Genomic DNA, 24778 nt, shown 5'->3' with positions numbered 1-24778 from the left:
AGAATCTTGAAATAGAGCACTATTTGGCTCAGTTCAAATACATTCTGTGTTGAATTATGCAAATGGTGTGCCTTTCCAATTCCTTTTGTTATTTGAGCTTTTGTGTCATCCTATTAATATAATTGTCCTGGAAGATTTAGATTGTTTAATCATATACTTGGAGACTCACTCAAAGGGAGGCCTCAGGTCCAAATCAGATTTAAACAATGTAAACTGATCCCACTGGTGAAAGAACAAAACAATTGGACGTAGACATGAAAATTTGAGCCCATATATATTGTGTAGTATCCTCTTTCATTTGTGTTCCTTTTCTGTATGGATTGTTGAAAGCTTGTGTACAAGGCTACCGGAGAGTATGCACTTTATGCTCAGACTCAATGGGCCAAACCAGTAAATTATGTTTTTATTTTGTTAGTCTGTCTTTGAAAGTCTAATTAGGTATGGAATAACAGCATGGAATGGGAACTTAACAGCTAAATTCAAATCTAAGCTTCATTTTTTTTTCTTCAGTTTACTTAATTAAAATGAACTACAGCAATACAATTTAAGAACATTTTGTCACAAATTGATTTCATTGCATCCTACACATTTAATTTTGTAAAATGGAAGTTTTCTCAATCCATTTGAGTTGGAACTACATGAATAATTTTTGTGATGCTAATAGTAGCATTGATGAAAATGGGCAGATGATTTCTATTCCTAGCATGCTATGCATGGGACTCGATAGGGAGAGCAAATGTTAAAATTAAGTGTTATTTTATGTGTTCTTGTGCAAGATGAATATTAAGGGGGATACTTGTTAGTGTTTAATATTTTGTTATGTTAAGATTTAGAATAGTTTCTGTTATGTTGGGATTACCATTATGTAGAAGAGTGGAGCTTGAGCTAACAATATGTCGCACATGAAATTGATTGCTTGATTCATTGAGCAAATGCTGTGCTATAGTAGCCATAGCATAGTTACTGAACTACACTCTGTTGTGCATCTAACCAGAAAGCTGACATTCACTTTCACTTGTTAGTGCATAAAGAAAATAAAAAGATTTGATTTGAGTTACATTGACACATCTAATTTTGTTGGGTTTACCCAATTCAACTAGTCTCTTTCTACACAAGATTTCATAGTCATTTCGTGTTAAGAAAACTCATTTCAAACATGTGGAACCCCTGTCCATGATTGAATCAAGTTCAGCCATAGAACTTTTTGTTTTGCGTAGTACAGATCACTATGATGTTCTAAAGTAGGAAAGAATGTCAAACCATTCAGTCAGTATAAGAGCTGTACAGAGGCAAAGCCATAAAATAATAGCTGTGTCCCAAACAACAAACTATACACTATGCACTTGCAAAATATATAATGTACTCAGCACATGTAGTGTATGAATTTTAAAAGCGTAGTATTGTCCCAAATGGAACACTTAACGTTTTTTTTACTACACGGAGGCATTCGCCATTTAACAGCTGATAGAAGTGACGTTTCAAGCACATGTGATATGCTGCCGCTAGCTTTAGCATGTTAGCCAACCTCAGTTCAACACTTATATCTTAAACAACGTACATGTTCACACAGCTTGGGGTGATGGTAAAGCATTCAACTCACATTTGTAAGTTGCTGTCTTCACTGAAGTTTCACTAGCTGCTACATTCTTCATTATTTACAATTGTTTTGTTAGACCAGCAGCGCAGCCAGGTAACTCCGCCCCTTCCACTATGTACAGCAAGCCACGTATGCTGAGTGCATGAAGTGCCCAACATTCCACACTCCTTTTTGACGGTTGAAAATGTGCATCATCCAGGTACTTAAAGTACACTTTAAGAATAGTGCAGAAGTGTGCGGTTTGGGACGTACCTAATATCTGACCCATTCCATATTCCAAAGTGTATATTTGTCCTCTGGTAGACAGTACCAAGTTCCATCCTGTAGGCTGAATCACTTTAGAGACTCATTTGTGCCTACAGTACCTCAGTTAGGATCTCCGGTAAGGCTTCTAGATTGGTATTTTAGAATGTTTATTTACTATATAGTATATTTAACATTTAATAGTTTTAATATTGTGCTATTTTATTGTGTTAATTGATTGTAGCTCTAATTTTTACTATTGTGTGCATTCATGCATGTATCCATGGTGCTCAGTGGAGCCCAAAATTATTTATCCTTACTGTGATAAAAATATAATTACAGTATATTTGGATTTGGTATCTGTTTTCTTTCCATTTTAGCTGTCTCTGATCAACAAGGGATTGATAAAGGGTACATTTAAACTAGTGCAGCCCAGTACAATCCTGGATCTTTGCTTTTTCCATCAACCTCTTGGAGGGCATTATCCTACCTGAAGGCTGCCAAACACTGGATGTCCACTTCTCTTCTGACAAAATAGGCATCTTCTCTGAGGAGTTACACTTCAGTGTGGTGGGAATCTCAGAGCCAGTCATTTTCAAGTTCAGGTAAACCTCACAGATTAACCCTCTAAATATGAAAGTGGCCTGACCCACTAAGAATGATACAGTATTAGACTCGGCAACATCTTTTTGTGGGTCATTCTCTGTATGAAATGCCATTGCAATAATTTCATATTGCATTTTAAATGTGAATTGAAATTGCTTGCAAGAGGGCTGTTTTAAATTTAGCTATGTTTTACACAACATAATGCAAATATTTGAAAATATGTTTAGTGCATTTTAATTACTTTCCATACCTATAGCACCCAATAGCCTTTATTTTACCCTTGATATAACCTAGTACTTAATTAAACCCCTCTCATGACCATTACCAAAAACCATAAATTCTTCATTATTCATTGTTATAATTACTAGCTTGTGGCTGATTAAATGAATCTGTAAAGGCTGAATCTTAATTAAATGAGTGAAGCAGAGCTCTACCGAAATCACTGACTAGCATAAGCCACATCCCCCTTGATTCAAATGGATTACTATTGAAAGTGTTGTATGTAGAGTTTTCAAAACTACCAGTCTGCCTTGTCATCTAAAAACAATGCTTCTCATTGCTCAATCCTCTGGTTTTTACATCAGCAACCCTTTAGTTTTGAGTAATTACTTTTTCTGGCACATATCCATTGACCTTAACTAATTCTTGGTGAGTAGCTTTTTGAAAGTTTCTGCATCCCTTCATCTCTTGCAGTGGGTGTTTAATTGGCCCTACATTCCACCACAGTGTCCCAGAACTCAACTTTGGGGAGGTGTCCTTTGGTAAATTAACTTGCACTCTCTGTTTCATCAATCAGGATCAATGTTATTGATTAATGCTTGTTTTGCATATTAGTTGTATATTCAGTAATGTTCTCTCACTGACCCAAGGGGTTCCACAAATGCTGACATGTTGCCTTACCAACACATCAATTGTGTCTATGAGATTTGGACTCCGGATCCCCGGAGATGGTTCTGGACCGGACAGTATTACCAGCATGGATCAGATCTCTCAACTGAACAGAAGTGAATGGGGACTGGGAGACAAAATAGAAAGGAGACCTAAAGAGTTTATCTCATCACCAAGTACTGGCACAGTTCGTGCTTTAATCCAGATTGATATTCAGGTATGGCTGCTCTTTCTGATTCTACTGTAAGCTGTGTTGTCAAACATACTATCTCATTGAATACCTCAAAGAGATTTGAATTGATTTCCCTATGCAAAACCACAAGTGGCCAGTTGAAACGATCCCTTTGATCCAGTGGCGGATTTAGGCATGGGCAACATGGGCAGTTGCCCAGGGCGGCACCTTGAGGGGGGGCGGCACCACCCCCTCTCCCCGCGGTCAACAACTCATTTCTCATTTACAATCACCAACCCCCCCACCCGGTCAACAACTTTGGGGGCGTGTTGAAGCGGGTTTCGCCCAGAGCGCCATACAAGTTTGAACCGCTACTGCTCTGGTCTATCCATGCTACAAACATAAGCATCCTCTCAGTAGAGAAACGCTTTTGTTTTTTGAGGCTCCAATGACTGACTGCAGCCATAAACGCCAGTTCATAGCAGACCTTTAAACCCCAGTAAGCCTCAGACAGCTTGGACTTTTGATAAAGGGACGCTGTATTCCATTAATAGAAAAATGATAAATGAGAATAGTGGCTCTTTCTCCTCTCTCTCTCTCTGTGGCAGTGATTATCTTGCCCATACTCCTTTCACTGGTTGCCAGGTACCCTGCATACCTGTCATGCGCTAGTCTTTTCCCATCAATGAGAGCTGTCAGCACTTTGGAGGGCTAATCTGTTGGATGTGTCCAGCTGTCTTTGTGCTTCCTGTGGATGTGGGTGTCTCCTGTCAATGTGCAAATGTGCCTCTACCACTCTGTAAAAGGACTGTGGCTTACCATGTTCTAATGAGCACAAAATACATATTAGGGGTTTGTGGTTAGTTGTTTAAGTAGAATGGGCTGATTTTCCCAGAAGCATTGTACAGCTGGCCAGCAGCCTCCCAGACATGTTAATATTATAAAAGAATAGCACCTGGAGAGTACTTTGCTGTTCTTCTCAAGCAGTTACATTTCTCTGTGACAGTTGTCTGTGATCCCATATGTGCTGTGTTATACTACTAAAAGCACTGCTGGGAGAGAAATATTGCTATCTTAACAGTTTGGAATACTATATGTGGCGATTTGTAGAGGGCTATATATAGACATGCAGCTGTTTAATCTCTTCATAATATTACTGTTATAGTAGTGATTTAAACAATGATAGAGTCGAGTGGGTTTATCTGAAAAGTTGTCTGCGATATGAGTGAATGAATAAAGCAATCAGCCACAGGCTGTGCATTACAGTGATTTTTATCACATGCAAGGGGTGTTCCAAGGCATGATTTGGAGTGCTTTAAACTCCCTTAGCCATGGTAAAGTCACTGTAATACAAAGACTAGAGGCTTATTGCTTTCATAAAATATTGGCAACAACAATATAATAAAAGTCACCAATGTTCAATAAACATTTTTTTTATTTTAGAATAAAATGTCTAGGTTACTGTCGTAACCCTCATTCCCTGATGGAGGGAACAAGACATTGTGTCAATGTAGTGACACTAGTGGTCACTCTTGGGAGCCCCAGACACCTCTGATGTTTTAAGAAAAAGCCAATGAAAATTGGCGAATGGAATTTGCATGCCACTCCCTCAGACATACGGGTATAAAAGGAGCTGGTGTGCAACCACTCATTCAGGTTTGTACTGAGGAGCCGAGACAGAATCCCGGCCATTACAGCGGATAGTAAAGTGTTGTGGCAGGAGGGACACAATGTCTTGTTCCTTCCATCATTGTGATGACAAGACCTCTGGAACCTCCACGTCTGGCCCTTGGATGGGACGCGGAAGATCTGAGTGACCTACCACCTTCTACCAGGTGACTGTACGCGTTGAAGTGGCGCCTATTCGCAAATTGATGTTCTTCCTGAGGTGAAGACCCACAGAGTTGTGCAGTCGGGTCGGTGCTTTCCTTCCTGCAGGAGAGGTTGGAGGGGCAGCTGTCCCCCTCCACCTTGAAGGTCGCCACGGCGACGGGAAGACGGGGTGCACGATCTTGAACCACACCGGGGCAAGATGTTCTGAATGGCCTCGGTCTACTGCTTTACCGTCTAAAAATGCTGCTCAAAGTCTTCGACGGTGTCGCCGAAAAGGCCAGCCTGGGAAATGGGGGTGTCAAGGAAGCGAACCTTGTCGGCATCCCTCATCTCAAGCAGGTTGAGCCAAAGGTGGTGCTCCTGGACCACCAACGTGGACATCGCCTGCCCGAGAGCCCGCGCTGTGACCTTCGTCGCCCGTAGGGTGAGGTCAGTCACCGAGCGCAACTCCTGCATTACTCCCGGGTCAGGACCACCCTGGTGCAGCTCTTTCAATGCCTTGGCCTGGTGGACCTGCAGGAGGGCCATGGCATGCAGAGCAGAGGCGGCCCACCCCACGGCACTGTAAGCCTTTGCTGTCAGAGACGACATAGTCTTACAGGCCTTGGAAGGGAGCCTTGGATGGTTCCACCAGGTGGCAGCACTCTATGGGCACAAGTGCACCGCAATTGATTGCTCCACCTGGGGAACGTCCGTGTAGCCCCTGGCCGCCCCGCAGTCGAGGGTGGTGAGAGCAGCAGAACTCAAAAGCCTGGTCAGGGCAGTGAAAGGTGCCCACCACGACTTTGCAAGTTCTTCATGCACCTCCGGGAAGAATGGCACCGTGAGCTCCACTCCGACCCCAGGAACCAATCATCAAGCCACGAGGGTTCAGGGCAGGGTGGAGGGTTCCACTCTAGCCTGACGCTCGCAGCAGCCCGGGCAAGCATGGCCGTCAGCTCGGTGTCAGCCTCTGACTGGGTAGCCACACAAAAGGTGGAAGCCCAGCTGAGTCCTCCGCATCAGACCGAAGCAGCCTGCTCTCTGATGCTGCTATCGAGATCTCATCCTCCTCCTGAGCGCTGAATGAGAGGTCCAACCCGCTCTGAGGCAGGCCGCCTGAATCATCCCGGAACTCAACCAGGGCGCACGAGCATGCTAGGGAATGGGAGGTCAGTGGGGATTCACCATTGAATGTTACTTCCATTGAAGTCCCCAAATCGCCCCCAGCGCTAACCGTCGCGGTCTTGTGCACGCGTGCAGAAGAGCCAAGGCGGGGAGCGGTTGGAGTGGCTTTTCCTCTGAGGAAGGAAGACCACGATCGCAACGTGGCCATGGTCATGTTCTCGCAGTGAGAACATTAACCATACACAAACGCTGTCTCAGCGTGTCTGGAGCCCAGACAAGAAAGGCAGTGATCGTGACCATCAGAAGCGGAGAGATAACGACCGCAACCAGGAACTGCACATAACTGGAAAAGTATCTTTAAAAAGACGCTTTCCAACAGTACCCACTCTTTTAGGGAATATACAATCTTTTAAGGAGAAATATACTCTCTTAGCGCTCAACACGCGCTGACGAAGAGCCCAGGGGCGTTCTCCGCACTTATCTATGCGAGAGGGGGAGAAACCGCTGTGATGCGCCGTAAAATCCAGCAGCTGCGGAGATCGCTCTTTGCTTTCTCTTGCAGAGGTGAATGGATTGGCAGTGGAATACATCAACACTGCTCAGCTCTGAAGAAAAAATCTGAATGAGTGGTGGCACACCAGATCCTTTTATACCCGTTTGTCCGGGGGAGTGGCATGCAAATTCCAATTTTCATTGGCCATTTCTTAAAACATCAGAGGTGTTTGGGGCTCCCAAGAGTGACCCCTAGTGTCACTACATCGACACAACGTCAAGTGAGTGACAGATAGGGAACTGTATTTAAAACAATAAACAATTTATTATTAATTATTATCCACCAAGTGTACATGTCATATAGTTTATTATCTTAATTATATTAAATGTAGACTCTTTGTGGTAACCAAGCAACATAGCAACTTGGTGCATTAATAGAATGTGTGGTCAAAGGCGTGCGTTCATTGTGATTTTACAAATGCTTCGAATGTGGTTCATCCTATCATAATTTAGAGTCTGAATTATCCGTTTTAAAATTGAAGAAATAAAATCGTATAATGTGTATCTGTGTGTTTTGTGTTTGTTTTGCAGTTGACCTTATGCCAAACACTGTGCAAGACTACAGTCTGGCTTTAGTGGTGGATGTACAGGGTGTTTGAGAGGAGGTTTTGGCTCTCCCAATCAAAGCTAGGTAGAATATGTACTTTTATGGGCATGTATGAAATATTTACACCAGTCTTCAAGCACTAAGTTTATATCTGAATGTCCCTGTAGATGTGTTGTGCCTGATGTGATCCTTGAGAACCCAGTTCTTCAGTTCCAGCACTGTTTCCTAGGCAGTGGCGGGCCATGCATTTGAAGTCTAGGCCATTAAGAAAACACAGTTTCACAATGAATAAGACACCCTATGCATTTGGGCATCATACATTACGTCACAGCTAACTAGTAATACCAATTGACATTTTAAAAACACGTCCACGTACGAAAGCCAGAACTTGAAATGACAATTAATGCTCAAGCAAGCCTAATTTTAACTGCAGCATGACTGCTTTGTGAAATGAACGTCTCCTGAACAGACATTCAAAAATCATAATTTTTCACATGAATCTACCAAGGAGGTCTATAATACCTGGAAAAATCTATTTAATAATATTTGCGATTTAAATGTTGCTTGCAATAAATTTAGTTTCGTCAGGGTACATGGTTATGCTGCGTTCCATTCAAGTTGGATGTGGGATATTCCTACTTGATATCTCCGACCATAAATGCATTCCATTCCCCGATATTCGGAACTGCAACGCTCCCATTAGCTTAGCAGGGGTTTGACTATCATTAGAGAAGTCTCCTAGCAACCCAACTGATAAACAATGCTGCAGCACTAGCATTTGTGCTTCAGGTGTACGATTATCAAAAGAGATTATAATGTTTTATACACCTGTTTCTGCAGGTGTTTGTTAAACAAGCTTTATGTGGAAACAAACTCATTTATCAATATTACTTTAAGTGAATGTTTATCACTTACTTTGTATATCTCCCTGAGTGTTGACATGTTTGTGTGACATCATGATTTCAAGCTCGATTACAGTTTCTATAGTGCTATCTACTGCTCTGCGCATGTGTCAAGCACTATGAAGTGTAATCTATCTTGAAATCATGATTGCCAAGGAGACTGCTGTCAAGATGTACAGTGAAAAAGGACTTATATTTTGGTCTGTTCACACCTAAAACCAACTGAATCACTTCAGAAGACATTGATTAAACCACTGGAGTCATATGGATTACTTTTATGCTGACTTTATGTCTTTTTTGGAACTTCAAAGGCCTGATCACCATTCACTGCATTGTATGGAGCTTACGAAGCTGAGAAATTCTTCTAAAAATCTTTGTTTGTGTTCTGCAGAAGACAGAAAGTCATACACATCTGGGATGGCATGATGGAGAGTAAATTATGATTTTTGGGTGAACTATACCTTTAAAGTATTGACACTGTTTTCTACCTACTATTTTTTATTCTACAGTTTGTATTCAGCAGTTGCTTTTTAAACAAGCCATTATGATGTGCAGAAAACTAAAAGCCTAATGATCTCAAAATAAAGCAAATTTTGGGGTAATTCAAGCACATTTGTACCCTACAATATCAAAGTGCTTAGAAATACACAAAAAAGGCCAAAAGGGCCTTTTTTTTTTTTTTTTGGAAGGCTCTTTAGGAACAGAAGCTTCTCTACCATTACACATATGACACATGTATTCTTATTATTTCTAGCATTATATTTTGTGTTAAATAGCCTGTCCTATATCTGTGCATGGGTAGTGCAAGTACAGTTTTCACAAGCACAGGGAAATGCTCTTTATTAATGTGCCAATAATCAACAGGGCTAACTGCTGTCTTCTGGTGGTTTGGACTTTTAGAAATAATGGACTTTGCTTTTATGTTTGAAATTTGGCTGCCATTGCACATTCTTGTACATAGAAATGCAATTATGTGTTATATTTTAAAGTATTTGAATTATATCACACATTATGCAGACACAAAGAGGAAATGCAAATTGAATTTGCCTGTTCTTCCATAGCAAAATTAGATATCATCTATCATCAACCGAAATTTACATTAAATCTAATAATGGGTAACAGGTCTGTTAAAGTAGTGGTTTCTGTCTCAGTTGGCCAAGATTTTTTGTCTTTCATTGAACCCATCCAAAAAAAAAAACAAACATGCAGGTGGCCGAAATCACTAGATGTAACTCCATATGCAACCTACTTTTTCCATAGGAGCTGCTTCTGTCCTGTGTTGGCCAGGATCCTTCCGTCTCTGTCACTGCTGCCAAGCTGAACTTTGGCTGCATTCCCGTGCTGAGTGATGTCCCAAGGACTTTGCAACTGTCCAACAACTGACTGCTGATGTAAAGTTATTACCAAACCCAGAAAATTAGTCATGATTAAGCTTGGCCTACCACCATGCTCACATTTCACCTCGTGGAAATGCGGCCATGAAAGACAAAAATGTATCCCCTATCCTTTACTTCATGCCGATTCATCTTTACAGCACTTGTAAATTTGTAGCATTTTTCTTACTCTTGGTCCAGTATCAAGGTCTTCTATTCATGGCTGGTGAATATTTTCTTTAGATAAGATAAGAGTAATCCCCCAGTCATATGCCTTATTTATAAGTCCTAATTTCTACTCATTTATATTTTCCTTTTTGTGGATCTTTATATTAAAGAGGCTTCCTTGATTATCAGCACTGATCAATAGAATTAGACTTTCTTTAATTAATTCCTGGATGGATTGCACACAATTACACACATACATATGCATTTACAAAAAAACTTAGCATATACAGTGCAGTATAAAGACACATTCAAATATTCATGGCATCCTAGATTGTGGGCTGATGCTCATTTGTAAACTGATCCTGCCTTCTGCTCTAAGGCTGAAGACTTCCATAAGCCTTGAGTTTTTACAAAACATTTTCCAGCTTTAGTCAATCCTGAATTCCATTACAGGCACTCGGTAGCGTGGCTGAGTGCCAGGCAGACACTGACAGGAGTGTCATATAAATGTAATATACTCAAAAACACATTCTTGCGCTTTTATGCATCCATCTGCTCTTGCAGTTTCTGATAAAAATCATATTGTGTTTTTTTTATTTGTTTTTTTTTTGGAAAGGGGTGTCCTCTCTAGAGACTATCTTTTGGTTCCATTGTAAAGCTCTTCACCACCATGAAGTTCAAATCAATCAATGATGTTAAACCTTCTAATGCAGGTCTGATCTGATTATTGAAATATCAGCTGGCTTGTTCTTCACTTGATTCTGCTCTCAAGGGGAAATCGCCCCAACCTCGATCTAGCTCCCTATCGACCGGCCTGTCTATCTCTCTTCCCCTTCTCTATTTCTCTTTCACTCGCTTTACCGCTCTCTCTTTCATATGAAGACTTGAGTGATCTATGTCTCCCTGCTTACCACCTTCAATCTGACACAGTTCAAATGATAGGGCCCTCTCTCTACCCTCTACCTCCTCAAGTGCGTTTCTTCCTTGCTGAATGGTGAATTTGCAGTTTCCCTTGTCCAAGGGCAGTCTCTACTTGCTCAAGATGATTGTAGTGAAGCGCAAGCCCTTGTCCTGGGACAAATGAACAAAGAGCAACTTTCAGTCCAACCTGGTCTCATAGTGAAAACGTGATTATACATTTTTGCAAAACTTGTTATATGTGTCTCATGGTATAATTCCCTGCAGTATCCAGGTGAAATGAACACTAGAGGCACTACAACAACTGTGTGTTTTGTTCACTTTCACTCAAATCTGGACTTCAGTGGCTGATTATGACTTTATAAACACTTATTTATTACTCAGCCCCTGCTATGATATGATATCGAGACACTTCTACTCTAACACATCTTTTGAAAAAATATACATTTTAACACTTGTATTACAGACCCACCTACATACAGTAAATACACTTATTCCAATATGATTAGCTTGCGTGGTTGCACACCTCATAGAGCATTGGACTTTGGACTCGGATGACTGTGGTTCAAAACCAGACAACAACTCAAGCTGAGACATGACATGACAGAGACATTGAAGCGACAAGAATTGACGTGGTTGCTTCAGAATATGTGCTTTTCATTTCACTTTTGCATTTTAAAACACTATCGGTTAAGGTTAGGTGTTGGTTAAGGGTAAGGATGTCTGTTTTGTTAAACTCTCATTTCTCTATTCGGACACTATTGGTTAAGTTTAGAGTAAAGTTTTAGGTTAGGGAGGCATGTTTTATTAAAACCTCCATCTAAAATTCGCCTTAAAAACCTCGTCTGATTACAACCTCATTTTGCTCGGTTTTGACAACCCCTGCTAGACATTTCACTTGAAACGTTTAGCCAAACCTGTTATGAAGAACTTAATTTCAGTTTTGCAAAAACATTGCAATGCTCACATAAATTTCATGAGAGTTTCAGTCAGGACCACTTTCGTCAAATGAATACTTGACTTGAATAGTTGAGTGAATGCTTTATTCACTTATAGACAATTGAAGCGATCTGTTGGTGTTGGTGGTATGATTCTTCATTGCAAAATAGTTAAAATAGACACTTAAAAGAACTTCAAGTACTGTATATCAAGTTGATAAATCATGAACAAGGTGCAATAACACATTGAAGATAGGAATTTCAAACTGGCAGTCAATAGTAGTCTTAGAGCACAAAACAAGACAGATGCAGAGAAAACTAAAAGGGGATGGATGAGGGTGTTAAGTGCAGCTTGCATTCATGCAAGGGAAAGACAGCTAAAGCAATGAATAAATGGAGGACTTAAATAAAACCGCTCTGATAAGCGTCTGAATTTTATTGATAGACATCATGATCAGCTGATTGCAGCTTGACTAACGCGACCTGCATAACTGAGTCTGCGCTTGATCTGGTAAAAGTTGTACATTTAAACATACAATTTGAAATGAACTGCACAATATCAATGTATAAACTAGCCAAAGCTTGAATATATTGCAATACATTCATACACAGGAATATGATTATATACTGTACAGTGGCCCAAACAAGTATTTCATCAGTCGGCCCCTTCAAGTTCACACAGGGGTCCTAGCAGAGTAATTGCAGGTGTAGTTCATCACATGAGCTAACTAACGTTTTTAAAGTGACACAATATTTTTGTCTTTATTTTGACCAATATATCTATTGTTTTATACTTTTTACTTGTTTTGCTTGAAAAACATTTGCTTGAAAAATGTGTTTGTGCTGTATTTCTGCACATTGTTTTGATATTTTGTTATATAAAGACATTCATACATTTCTAAGTGTGGCTTAAGTCTTCAAATACTTTTCGGGGTCACTGTATATAAATAAGTTAAATGCATTCATGGATGTACAGCAATATGTTACAAAGGTCCTAATGCTTTATCACAGTAAGTATACATTACAGTATATTTCGAAGAGCTACTAATATAATGTTTTAACAAAACCCATTACTACCTTTGACCATCAATATTTTTCTCCAAAATGGTTTATGTGATACTGCAATGCCTCACAGTTGAGTTAATAAGAGATATGATTGTGGCTGATAATACTCCATCAGTAGTCATGATACACCTCTGTTTGAGTCTGGCTGCTGGCACTAGATTCCTAATTGGCCTCTGACACACTGTCTGCCTCTCAAACACACTCTTTGCCACATACAAACATATTTGCCCGGCAAGCCTCAAAAAGAGTCCATATCAGTTTGATGAGTTTGTTACAAAAAGGTAGCTGTTTCAAGTTTCATCTGTGTGAGATGTTTACCCAGGTCTTTGGTTCTCTGGAAAGCTTGGTTCTGATTGATCAATTGTGACATCCAACAGTCCAATGTCTTTGTATTATGACTGCTAAACTCTATTGACCATAAATAGCTGTGATAGTTTCACATCTCTTGTATCACTCTGCAGTTTCATTCTTCTCACATAATAGAATAATTTAATCTCAAATTAATATTTCATGTTCATTTATTTGGCAAGTAACCATGTAATAAGCAGGATAATGTCGACATATTCTGTCACCATTGCAAATTAAATCCCTTCAGGATTCGAGTCAGGTCCTGATCAAGCTGTCAGGTTTTATTTTGCGATAATGACCAGCTAACTGTACATTACACTGTGTAACACAATTTTTGTTCCTGGGTAGTAAGTGTTATTTTCTAATTGCTTATGCCTCAGAAGTATAGAAAATGGCTATTATTCCCCATAAACTTTGCTTTTGTGACCAGGACAGTGATATTTTGAAATGTACGTATTTCCAATGAGAAAACGGGTGAATTTGTGGCTTTTCGTTCACATAAAGTCAGAAAAAAACAACATATGAATCCATAATCCTTCTTTATCTGACGACATCAGCTTTGACCTTTGCCCCAGACAGCTTAGGGAAGAAGTCTTGAAGGTACTTGAAGGCTGCCGACTACTTACCTAGAGCTCTGACAAATTGTTTCATAAGGCCCAATTTGATGTGCAGTGGTGGCATCAGCACCTTCCGGGGGTCCACCAGTGGCTGCACTTGACGTTGTTTCTCCCCACAGAGAACTCGTTCCGCTGTGGCCAGTCCCACCTGTGGTAGTGTGCCTTGGTGTCCCTGCTGTCCCAAAGGCAAAGATAGCAGGGAAACTTGGTAAAACAGCCTTGGAGACCCATCAGGAATGCCAGCATTTTGAAGTCTCTTAAGACCTCCCAGCCATACTCATCATACTTCAAGGTGTCCAGCAAGGTCTTGATGCTATTGTAATCCTCTTTGAGGTGCACCGAGTGAGCCAGGGGAAGAGACGTGTACTTGTTACCATTATGGACCAGCACGGCTTTGAATATTACTTTAGTATAAATACATGTTAATTTGGATTCATATGTTTTTTTCTGACTTTATGTGAACGAAAAGACACAAATTCACCCATTTTCTCATTGAAAATAGGTACATTTCAAAATATCACTGTCCTGGTCACAAAAACAAAGTTTGTGGGGAATAATAGCTATTTTCTATACTTTTGAGGCATAAGCAATTAGGAAATAACACTTACTACCCAGGAAAAATATAAATAAATGCGTTAAACAGTGTTGCACTTTATGGGGAAGTTCACTCTACCTTAATTTTCCCCTCTATACACCACTCACTTAGCTGCACCCTATGAAGACTGAAAGGAGAGTGTAATGGGATGGGAATGATGAAATATGCCAAAAGCTATTCATAGCTATCAGAATGAGCCGTTCTCTTAAAATAAATAATACACTATTAATCAGTATCCCTTAGCACACCAACACACTTTGTCTTTACTCAGTGAGAAAATCCCTATTAAAAGTTAATGTGCAAGACATCAATCAGTTGACTGCATTATGAAAATTGATTTTCATCCTCAGCCAACAGTTCTAAAAAAGCAGTATTACAAATTAAGCTGTTGTTGTTGTGCTGAGCACTTTTGGACACAAAGGAAGACAAGCTTGCGCTTTTTTTTCTCTTTGGTATGTTCCTCATTATTAGAGAATGAAAGGAAATAATGAAAATAGGGAGGAAAAGTAGGACGGAGAGGAGGAACTTCACATCTGGGGTTTGAAATTAGGCAAACTGGCTTATATGAAAATCCTCCATGTAAATGCCCCAGTGTACAAGCATGTGTTAGCCAGATGTCAGACTCCTGAGTCAAATAAAACACAAACAATATGTGCTTATTGCTTTCAATAGCCATTCAGTACTCATTTTAAAATGATTACAACCCCAATTCCGAAAAAGTCATGACAGTATGAAAAATGCTAATAAAAACAAAAAGGAGTGATTTGTAAATTATATTCACCCTTTGCTATATTGAAAGCACTACAACAAAACATTATATGTTACCTTTTTTTAAAAAATTTTTTATGTACAGTCATTTCAAATCAGATGATTGCAACACGCTCCAAAAACATTGAGACAGGGGCAATTTAAGACTATTAACAATTTGATGAGTTAAAAAAACAAGGCAATAGGGGGACCTGGGTAGCTAAACGAGTACTGACGCTGACTACCACCCATGGAGTTGCGAGTTCAAATCCAGGGTGTGCTGAGTGACTCCAGCCAGGTCTCCTAAGCAACCAAATTTGCCCAGTTGCTAGGGAGGGTAGAGTCACATGGGGTAACCTCCTCGTGGTTGCGATTAGTGGTTCTCACTCTCAATGGTGTGTGTGGTAAGTTGTGCGTGAATCGCACAGAGTAGCATGAGCCTCCACGTGCTGGAAATCTCTGCGGTGTCATGCACAACGAGCCACATGATAAGATGCGCGGATTGACTGTCTCAGAAGCAGAGGCAACTGAGACTTGTCCTCCACCACCCGGATTGAGGTGAGTAACCGCGCCACCATGAAGACCTACTAAGTAGTGGAAATTGGGCATTCCAAATTGGGGAGAAAAGGGGATGAAAAAACAAAACAAAAAAAAAACAAGGCAATGTGAAACAGGAGATGTTAACAGGTGAGGCAATTGTGTCATAGTATATAAGGAGCCTCCAAAAACAGCCTAGTCCTTCAAGAGCAAGGATCATTCGAGACTTGTCAATTTGCCAACAAATGCTTCAGCAAATAATCCAACACTTTGAGAACAATGTTCCCCAAAGACAAATTGGAAAGATTTTAGCCATTTCACCCTCTACAGTGCACAATATATTTAAAAGATTCAAGGAATATGGTCAAATTTTGGTGCATAAAGGGCAAGACAATAACCACTTCTGATGCGTGTGATCTCTGATCCCTCAGACATCACTGTCTTAAAAAACATCATTCATCAGTAATGGATATCAAAAACATGGGCTTTGTTAGTCAACACCATTCACCGCTGCATCCACAGATGCAAGTTAAGACTTTACTGTGCAAAGCAGAAGCCCTACTTCAGCACTGCCCAGAAGCACTGCTGACTTCTCTGGGCTCGGTCATGGGTACGTTTACACGACAACGATCCACTAAAAACGGAAAAGTTTTTCCTTTGCTTTTTGAAAAGTTTCACGTACAGATGACAACGTTGTCAAAACGATCCCCGTTCACACGGATCCGTGAAAAACGACAAAAAATGCTGTATTATGCATGCCAGGCCAGTAGCTGGCGATGTCACTTTGTAAAGAAACACTACGCACCTGCGCACATACTGTAAGCATTCTTCCACAGAGCGGTGAATACAAACAATGAAGATGGTGAAAGCATTGAGCAATTTTGTCTGGACGGACGATGAGGTTGCTTTATTACAACAATTACTTTGCCGGAGAAGCGTCAATAAACTCAAAATCTTGAGCAGCACAAACACAGTTTAAAATACAAATACATTTTTCCCATCTGAATCCATACATTAATTTCAAGATTTTCAAACTGCAAGTTCTGTCTACTGTACAATGTTCACAATCCATACAAAACACTCCAAATGAATAAATTGTTGATTATTGTTATTTGCACAGACACCAGTATTCATATTGATAATTATGTATCTCAAATTGATGCCTATCAATCCATCATTTTTTTATATAACATGTAATACGCGTGCGCATAATGTCATTGTTTTAACAAATTCGCATTTTTGTATGTTTACACGGAGACGATAACGGCATTGTATTCAAAAACTTGGACTTTGAAACCTGTTTTCAAAAGTTTACGTTTTCAGGCCCCAAAACGCTGTTGTCGTGTAAACGAACAGCCAAAACGGATAAAAAGTTTTCAGTTTTTAGTTGAAAACGTTGTCGTGTAAACGGCCCCTAGATGGAAAGTAGAACAGTGGAACAGTGTTTTTTGGTGAGTCCACATTTCAAATAGTTTTTTAAAAACACAGCTGTCGTGTTCTCTGGGCCAAAGAGGAAAAGGACCATCCAAGCTGTTATCAGTGTCAGGTCCAAAAGCCAGTGTCTGTATGAGCCAGGGGTGTGTCAGTGCCCATGGCATGGGTAACTCACACATCTATGAGATCACCATGAATGCAGACAGATATGTAAAAAATTTGGAGCAAAATATACTGCCTTCCAGCACCGTCTTTTCCAGGGACGTCCCAGAATTTTCAGCAGGACAACTTCAAACCACATACTGGCCGAATAAGCAGAGAGTGTGGGTGCTAGATTGGCCTGCCTGTGGTCCTGACCATCTCCAAGTGAGAATGTGTGGTGCATTATGAAGTGCACAATACGGCAACGAAGACCCTGTGCAATTGTGCAGCTGAAGACCTATAACTTTTTAAACTTAACAAACTTGTGTCTTCAGTGCCCAAATGCTTAATAAGTGTTATTAGAAGAAATGGTGATGTTTCACAATGGTAAACACTCGACAGTCCCAACGTTTTTGGAATGTGTTGCAATCATCTGATTTGAGATTACTGTACATAAAAATTAAATAAATAAATAAATGAAATTCACAAGGTAAAACATAATATAATGGTTAGTTGTTGTGTTTTTAATATAGCAAATGGTGAATATAATTTACAAATCACTCCTTTTTGTTTGGAATTGGGGTTGTATGATTCTTTCATACTATCTTCTTTATCTCTTTTCCTGCTGGCAGGAGACACACATACATGCACATGCTATTATTATGTGGCTGCTCTTTAAAAGCTCTGTTAAATTACAAGACAGAGATACGGTTTAGCTGAGTGGAGGGCTTTTGATAGGCCGTTACTTGTGTTGAATCTCTTCTCTAATTGGGATGGAACAATTTCACGTGGACATTATATAAGACAGATGGAAGAATTAGTCCACACACAAGGGATGTCACTGGGGTTTTGTTCTTGAGATTTTTTTGTATGGCTTAATCAAGGACCGCTTGGCAGATTTGGTTGGATTTTTCAGACAAAAGAAAAGTTTGTAGCAATGTCTGACACGGCCAGTTATATGTATTTTTCAATTATGAACCGATTAAAAATCCTGCCTTATTAATAGGGATGTGCACGGTATTCAAACATCAAAATCACTACTCGGTTATTCTGCACGTGTATAAAGTTCTTCAACCTGATCTGAGTCGGACGGTACCCGACAAACCTACAGGTTTTGGGCCAGGTTTTTCCAACGTAGTCTACAGGGCGAGTTACGGACTGTTCACACGTGTGTCTGCGCTGTTTTTTTAAAATAGTTTTTCTATGTAAACACGCACTGCACGGACGTCTTTGATCGTCCGCCACAACTCAGGACCGTCGCATTTTTTAGACACTGTATGACGTTAAAAAGAACTTTTAATATTTATAAATGCATCTCGAGACACGTGTTCCGTTTCACCATTTGTTGAGCTGCATCAAGTCTTTTCAGCCGGTGTCGCAAATCAACATTCTGATGAAGTTCAAGTTCCAAAGAGAATTTAATGTGACTGTTACACGTGTTTCCAGATTGTTTTTCACCTGGCAAAGTTTCAGCGTTTGTAAAACGGTGAGCCAATGTTTTTTTTTTTATCCCTTTTTGCTCTGGTGTGCAGACAATAATTACACAAGTTAAATGCTGAACCACTTAAAAATAAAAATATTCCGAAGAAGTCCTATAAACCGCAGCATTCGTTGCCTCATGGAAAGTGAACCTGCCAGGCAGAATTACACATTTTCCATTTAATAAGAATAGGCCTTCTACGTTGCAGGCAGTGACAGATTATTTTTGTTCGACTTTAATGTGATTTTATCATTTGAAGATGTATGTATTGTGCTATTTCGGCTCATAGCTCACTGTGCACTTTATTCCCTGCTAATCTGAGATTGTGTTTGACGCATCCATGGCAATAAATGTTCTTTATTCCCGAGTCTCCCGACAAATAACACAATAACCGTTTGTGAACTCTCACAGTTAACCAAATATTACAAAAAGTTATCGTGCACATATTTAGGGTATAATTCATCTTTCGTTTTATCATTAAACATTAAATGCATGCATGATTTAAACATTTTAAAGTCCTCCATACTGTTGCATGAATTCTGGCGCTTATATGAATTTAAACCATCAGCTTTGTACACAGCCAGGGTAAACTGCACCTTATCTTTGGAAGCGTTTTGTAAATCAGACGCTGTTCTCTGTAGTCCATCAAATAAACGCGCTGCACCTGTGAGACGCAGATTCCCTGAGCGCGCACTCGAGTGTCTGTGCTCGCGCTGCTGTAGTCCAGCACATATTCGGCCGAACAAATGGTATTTCACATAAGGTTGAAATTTACATGGATTTATAACAGATATCTCAAAATAAATACATTGATTTAGAGCTCGGGGCCCTTTTGGTTTAGAGGCCCCTGGGAAACGGCCCAATCGGCCCGGTGGTTAATCCGTCCTTGGGCTTAGTATTGGACTGTATTGCATAAAGTCGATGGATGTTTTAGTGTGTCATTGTATTAAAGGAATAATTCACTCAAATTTAAATTCTCTCATCATGCCATGCATGACTTTCATTCTTCTGCAGAACACAAACGAAGACTTACAGAAGAATATCTCCGCTCTGTAAAGGCCCAGTATACTTTGTTTATTCGGAACGCCTTTCTGAGTATACTTAACAAATGCGTTTATCGCATGCGCACTACAACTGCTTTGTGACACTCTTTTAGTACAGTCAATGGCCAGCGCATGCGCAGACGACACGCACAGACGAGGGCCGCGTGCGCCAGTCAAGAAAATCTAGGCGGCGCGATCAAGCCGCGCAGCTGTGCTGATGACAAAATTTGCCTCATGATATATAATGTGTTTTGCGTGGAGTGATCAGCAACATGGACGCGAAAAGTATACATTGGCCTTAAGTTTGTACAACGCAAGTGAATGGTGACCAAAACTTTGAAGCTCCAAAAAGCATATACAGGAAGCATAAAAGTAATCCAAAAGACTTCAGGGGTTTAATCCATGTCTTCTGAAGTGATCAAATTGGTTACGGATGAGAACAGACCAAAATATAACTCCTTTTTCCCTATAAATACTTGCCGATCATAATTACAAGCACGATTAAACTTCCTAGTGCCATCTAGCGCTCTGCGCATGCGTCAAGTACTAGGAAGCGTAATCGAGCTTGAAATCATGGTCATGCCTAGAGACTGCAATGACAAAATGTAAAATGAAAAAGGAGTTACATTTTAGTCTGTTCTCATCCAAAACCAATTAGATCACTTCAGAAGACATGGATTTAACCACTAGAGTCATATGGATTGCTTTTATGCTGCTTTTGTGTGCTTTTTGGAGCTTCAAAGTTTTGGTCACCATTCACTTTAATTGTATGGGCCTACAGAGCTGAAATATTATTCTAAAAATTTTGTTTGTGTTCTTCAGAAGAAAGTTATACACATCTGGGATGGCAAGAGAGTGTGTAAATGATGAGAGAAATAAACTTTTTGGGTGAACTATTCCTTTAATTACAGAATTATAGAATTATTAGAATGTTTTACTTTTATTTAAAGACCTAATGAAATTGAATGATGAGTGCAGTTTTCATATACATTTCAAACATATTTCCTATTGAAACAGAAAGTTGGAGTGGTACATATGGGAAGGCTTGTCCCTTTTTTAAATAGCCTATAGGCTTTAGTTATGTCACAGTCATGAACAATTATTTGCTACATGCTAGGTGGTAAAAATCTGCTAAAAGTTTGCATTTTTTCAATGTTTAGGGGTGTATTAGCATGTAGATGGCCTCAAAGCCAACACCCAACTGAAAGATACAAAACTCTCATTTTGATTCCATGGTGTCTTTAAAGTTTTGCCCTCATAGTCATAGACAATCCATATGACTGCTTGACCTATGTTTAAACATAAGAAATGAGTGATTATCTGCTAACATATACTGTATGTTTGGTGGGAGGTGAAGAAAAGGTCTCATTGGCGTGTGGAGCCCAGTGAAAGGGAAGATCCTTCAGAAGAGAAGCTGTAACTAAAGCTGATAACACATATTAATGACACAGTACCCTTCCAGGATGAACTGTTGCTGGAAATCCAGGATAGCTACACCTAAAAAATTCCAGTGTCCACCACAGGACATGGCACCACCATAGTCACTGATCGACCAATTGCACCAAACTTGGATTTGGGAACCCTCTTCAGGTAAATCAACCGATCGCATGTAGATGTCTGTCCATTCACCTTGAGTAGGTCAGAAAACACGATATGGGTTTTAAATGCCAAAGGAGCAGCGTATAATTCTAATTTAAATGAAAATAGTATTTTACAGTTAATTATTCTACAATATTTTAATAAAATCACTTGGAAATATTTGACAACAAAAAACGTGCACTATCCATAGACAAGCCTCTCTGTAGATTTTGAAACTGACTCTAGGCAGAATGACCACTTCTGGTAATTGGCCAATCATGCACAGTTAATGGCTGATGCTGGTAATTTCAAAATGACCAAATATCAGTCTATATATCTGCCTATCTCTAGTCTTGAGCTTTGCCATTTACATTCAAGTAATTTAAAGAGATGAGTCTGTTGTTCACAAAGCTTCATATTCAGTTTAATAACCATAATTTCTGATCTTCCAGCTCTGGCCCTTCAAAATCACCAACCAAGGACGTTGCACCCACCAGTTAATCTGGAGCACAGAGGGATTTACACAGTTCCACAATAAAAGCCCTCTTACTCCTGACAGGTTAAGGAACAGGAAAAGCAAGAGTACACAGACTTGCTCGGTTCAAGAAGGCCCAGTCATCATGATAACTCCTGAATGTTTATCACTTCCTCCAGGCCACACAGCTGACATGCTACTAGAGGGCTCCTCTGATATCCCCAAGGTACTTTATTTAAGACTTATAACAGATGATCCACTGGACCGATGTCTGAACTATTCTTTGCAACAATGGGCAACACTTTCAAATACTGTATTGAGTCACATTTTGACACAATCTGCTGAAGTTTAAATACAACAGAGTTGAAGGTTCTGAAAGCCACCTTAATCCTCTTTTAGTGAAGCAGCACAGAGCTGTGTATTGACTTCTTCTCTAGAGCATTACAGAGATGCATGCCCCCTTGAGTTCCTTATTGATTTAATGGTAAATTTGAGATGAGAGAAGGTGAGAAGTGAAGACTGTCCTGCCCTCTTGCAGCCCACGCTGGGCTGCTGTGCCTTTTGCATGGTCATCAGTCAGTTGGATGTCAGCATATTGGATCTCAGGCACAGTGGAGTAGGACTCTTGTGTAGTACTTTTTTTTTTTCTTTTTTTTTTTTAAAGAGTTTTAAGTGTGTAATTTCTTTGGTGTTAAAATACTCTCTCCATTCCCAGCCTAATAGTCAACTATAAGTAACTGAGGTTTAACTATAAGTAAACCATTTGTAGGTTGAATTCCCCGATAAAAGTAAACACTGTGGCTTTGAGGCACTATCTAAACATTAATAATAATAATGTTTTATTTATATAGCGCCTTTCCAAGAGCTCAAGGTTGCTTTACAAGAAAATTACACATGGGGACAAATACAAAGAAGAGGGGAAAAAGGATACAACAATGGAGTTTCTGATGGAGTTGAAATGATTTGAGAAAAGATAAGTCTTTAATTGAGATTTGAAGGTGGAGAAACATTGATCTGTTTATCTGATCATCCTGAAATAGCAACATTGGCTCACCCAATGGTGAGATTGGGGCAGAACTATCTGTTTTTTTTTTTTACCAATTATCAGTGTCTAATAACCTGTTTGAAAACAGTCATTATTTTAGCAATACCGTTTGGTGATGCTAGTGCCACATAATACACATTACCTTTAAGATAAGGGGTGAACCTATCAAAGATGACTCTCATCCGCTCTTATAGTGAGAAACTGAGGGATATATATTATGCCACCTGAATCTCTTTTGTGTATATAATGTGTTTTTAATAGAGCTGTTAAACAAAGTTTAACTCGTTAATTTTTCTTAATCGTGATTAACGCATTTACAGTTAATACAGCATAAACCAGCATAAACACTGGTTGGAAGGGCAGAACCTTTGCCATGTGTTAGCCCGGAGACATTACACTGACGCACACACCACAACACACACAAGTGATAGGGAAAGGAGCTCTTAATGCTATTTGTTGTACAAAACAAGTCTAGATGGAATTTGTGACCGTATTTTTCAGCCTAAGTAAGGCGCATTTTAATTATCACAGAAGCATGCCAAATCTTAACTATCACCAAAACACTGAATGAGACGTTTTTGTCTGAAAGCGCTTTTCATGTGGAGTTAAAGTGGCGCTTGATGCTCGCATTGACACCCTGACACGAATCATGAACTTTGGCTTCACGGCTTCATGATTGCTGTAACAAAGCGGATAGCCACAGACTGCCGGCTGATTAATATTGTGGAGGATGAGAGTTTAAGAGATTTTATGCCTTTTGCAATGAATATGCAAACTATGTGGGGACTAATTCTTTCAATTAATCAAATTCCCACTTAGATGTTTAATGTTACTTGAATTGCTGCTATTTTAGTACATTTCTAAGTATATTTAGAGACAAATTTCAGCACTTTCAAAATCTGCGAATAATCATGATTAACAACGTAAAATGATATGATTAATCACGATTGAAAATTTTAATCGACTGACAGCACTAGATTTGAAGTGTGTGTGTTTATGAATGCATGTGGTTAGGGAGAAGCTGGTATGCCATGCCATTTTGGGGCATCATTATGGCAGAGAGTGCATCATGACTGTGGAAGTCACGTGTCAGTTTGTCACCCCAGGAGTAGACATCTCCCAACAAATCAATTTCTATGTGGAAAAGGTGTGGATTTGTTTGTTTTGTGTGTGTGTGTATTTTATGCAAGCATTACTGATGTCTGTCTACTCGCAAAATTCTCTATTCTCATCCTTGTATAACAGTAACCACAGTATCGTATTTCATGATGTCTGCTACTGTACTCATGTTGTCAATGTCAGGTCCATCATCTGTGCATTGAGACAACTGTGCTGCTGCTAAGTGGCTGATATACGCTTTGTGCAAATGTTCCTTCATATTTTATGGAGCAAAAGATATTATGTGTGCCGCTGGAATAATCATCTGCAAAGTGGGTGTTTATTGATAAATGTTTTTAATGTCACTTAACATGAAAATAAAAGACATCTATTGTCTGTGTATTAACTGAAAATTCAGTTATCAATATGGCAGTCACTTGATTGCTAAAAAACCGATTGGAAAATTTTCTGTTGAAAATTAAAACAGATTGCTTTCCAGAATATTGAACAGTAAAAACCAAGCAATTGTTATGTATGTAAGTACAACTCATTCAAATTAGCTATCCAAATTTACTTCTCATTTGCACAGTGATTGTTAGTGAGCTGAGATGGCAAAATCATTTTAAACCAAGCCCACAGATCAGCATCGATGCCCCGGCATCTCAGGTCCTCCACTGGTTTATTTTATTTATTTATTTTTTATTTTTTAAAAAGCTCTAGAATAAGCAGAG

The 24778-nt window shown here is 39.6% G+C and overlaps 1 pseudogene; it reads left to right on the top strand.

Moving 5' to 3' along the window:
• LOC127455859 (hydrocephalus-inducing protein-like) overlaps positions 1-24778 on the top strand; it is a 111753-nt pseudogene that overhangs the window by 19654 nt on the left and 67321 nt on the right.

The sequence above is a fragment of the Myxocyprinus asiaticus genome, chromosome 18 (assembly GCF_019703515.2).
Source record: "Myxocyprinus asiaticus isolate MX2 ecotype Aquarium Trade chromosome 18, UBuf_Myxa_2, whole genome shotgun sequence".
In the NCBI taxonomy this organism is placed as follows: domain Eukaryota; kingdom Metazoa; phylum Chordata; class Actinopteri; order Cypriniformes; family Catostomidae; genus Myxocyprinus; species Myxocyprinus asiaticus.
The sequence above is the reverse complement of the archived record's forward strand: the minus strand, read 5'-3'. Positions and strand labels throughout refer to the sequence as shown.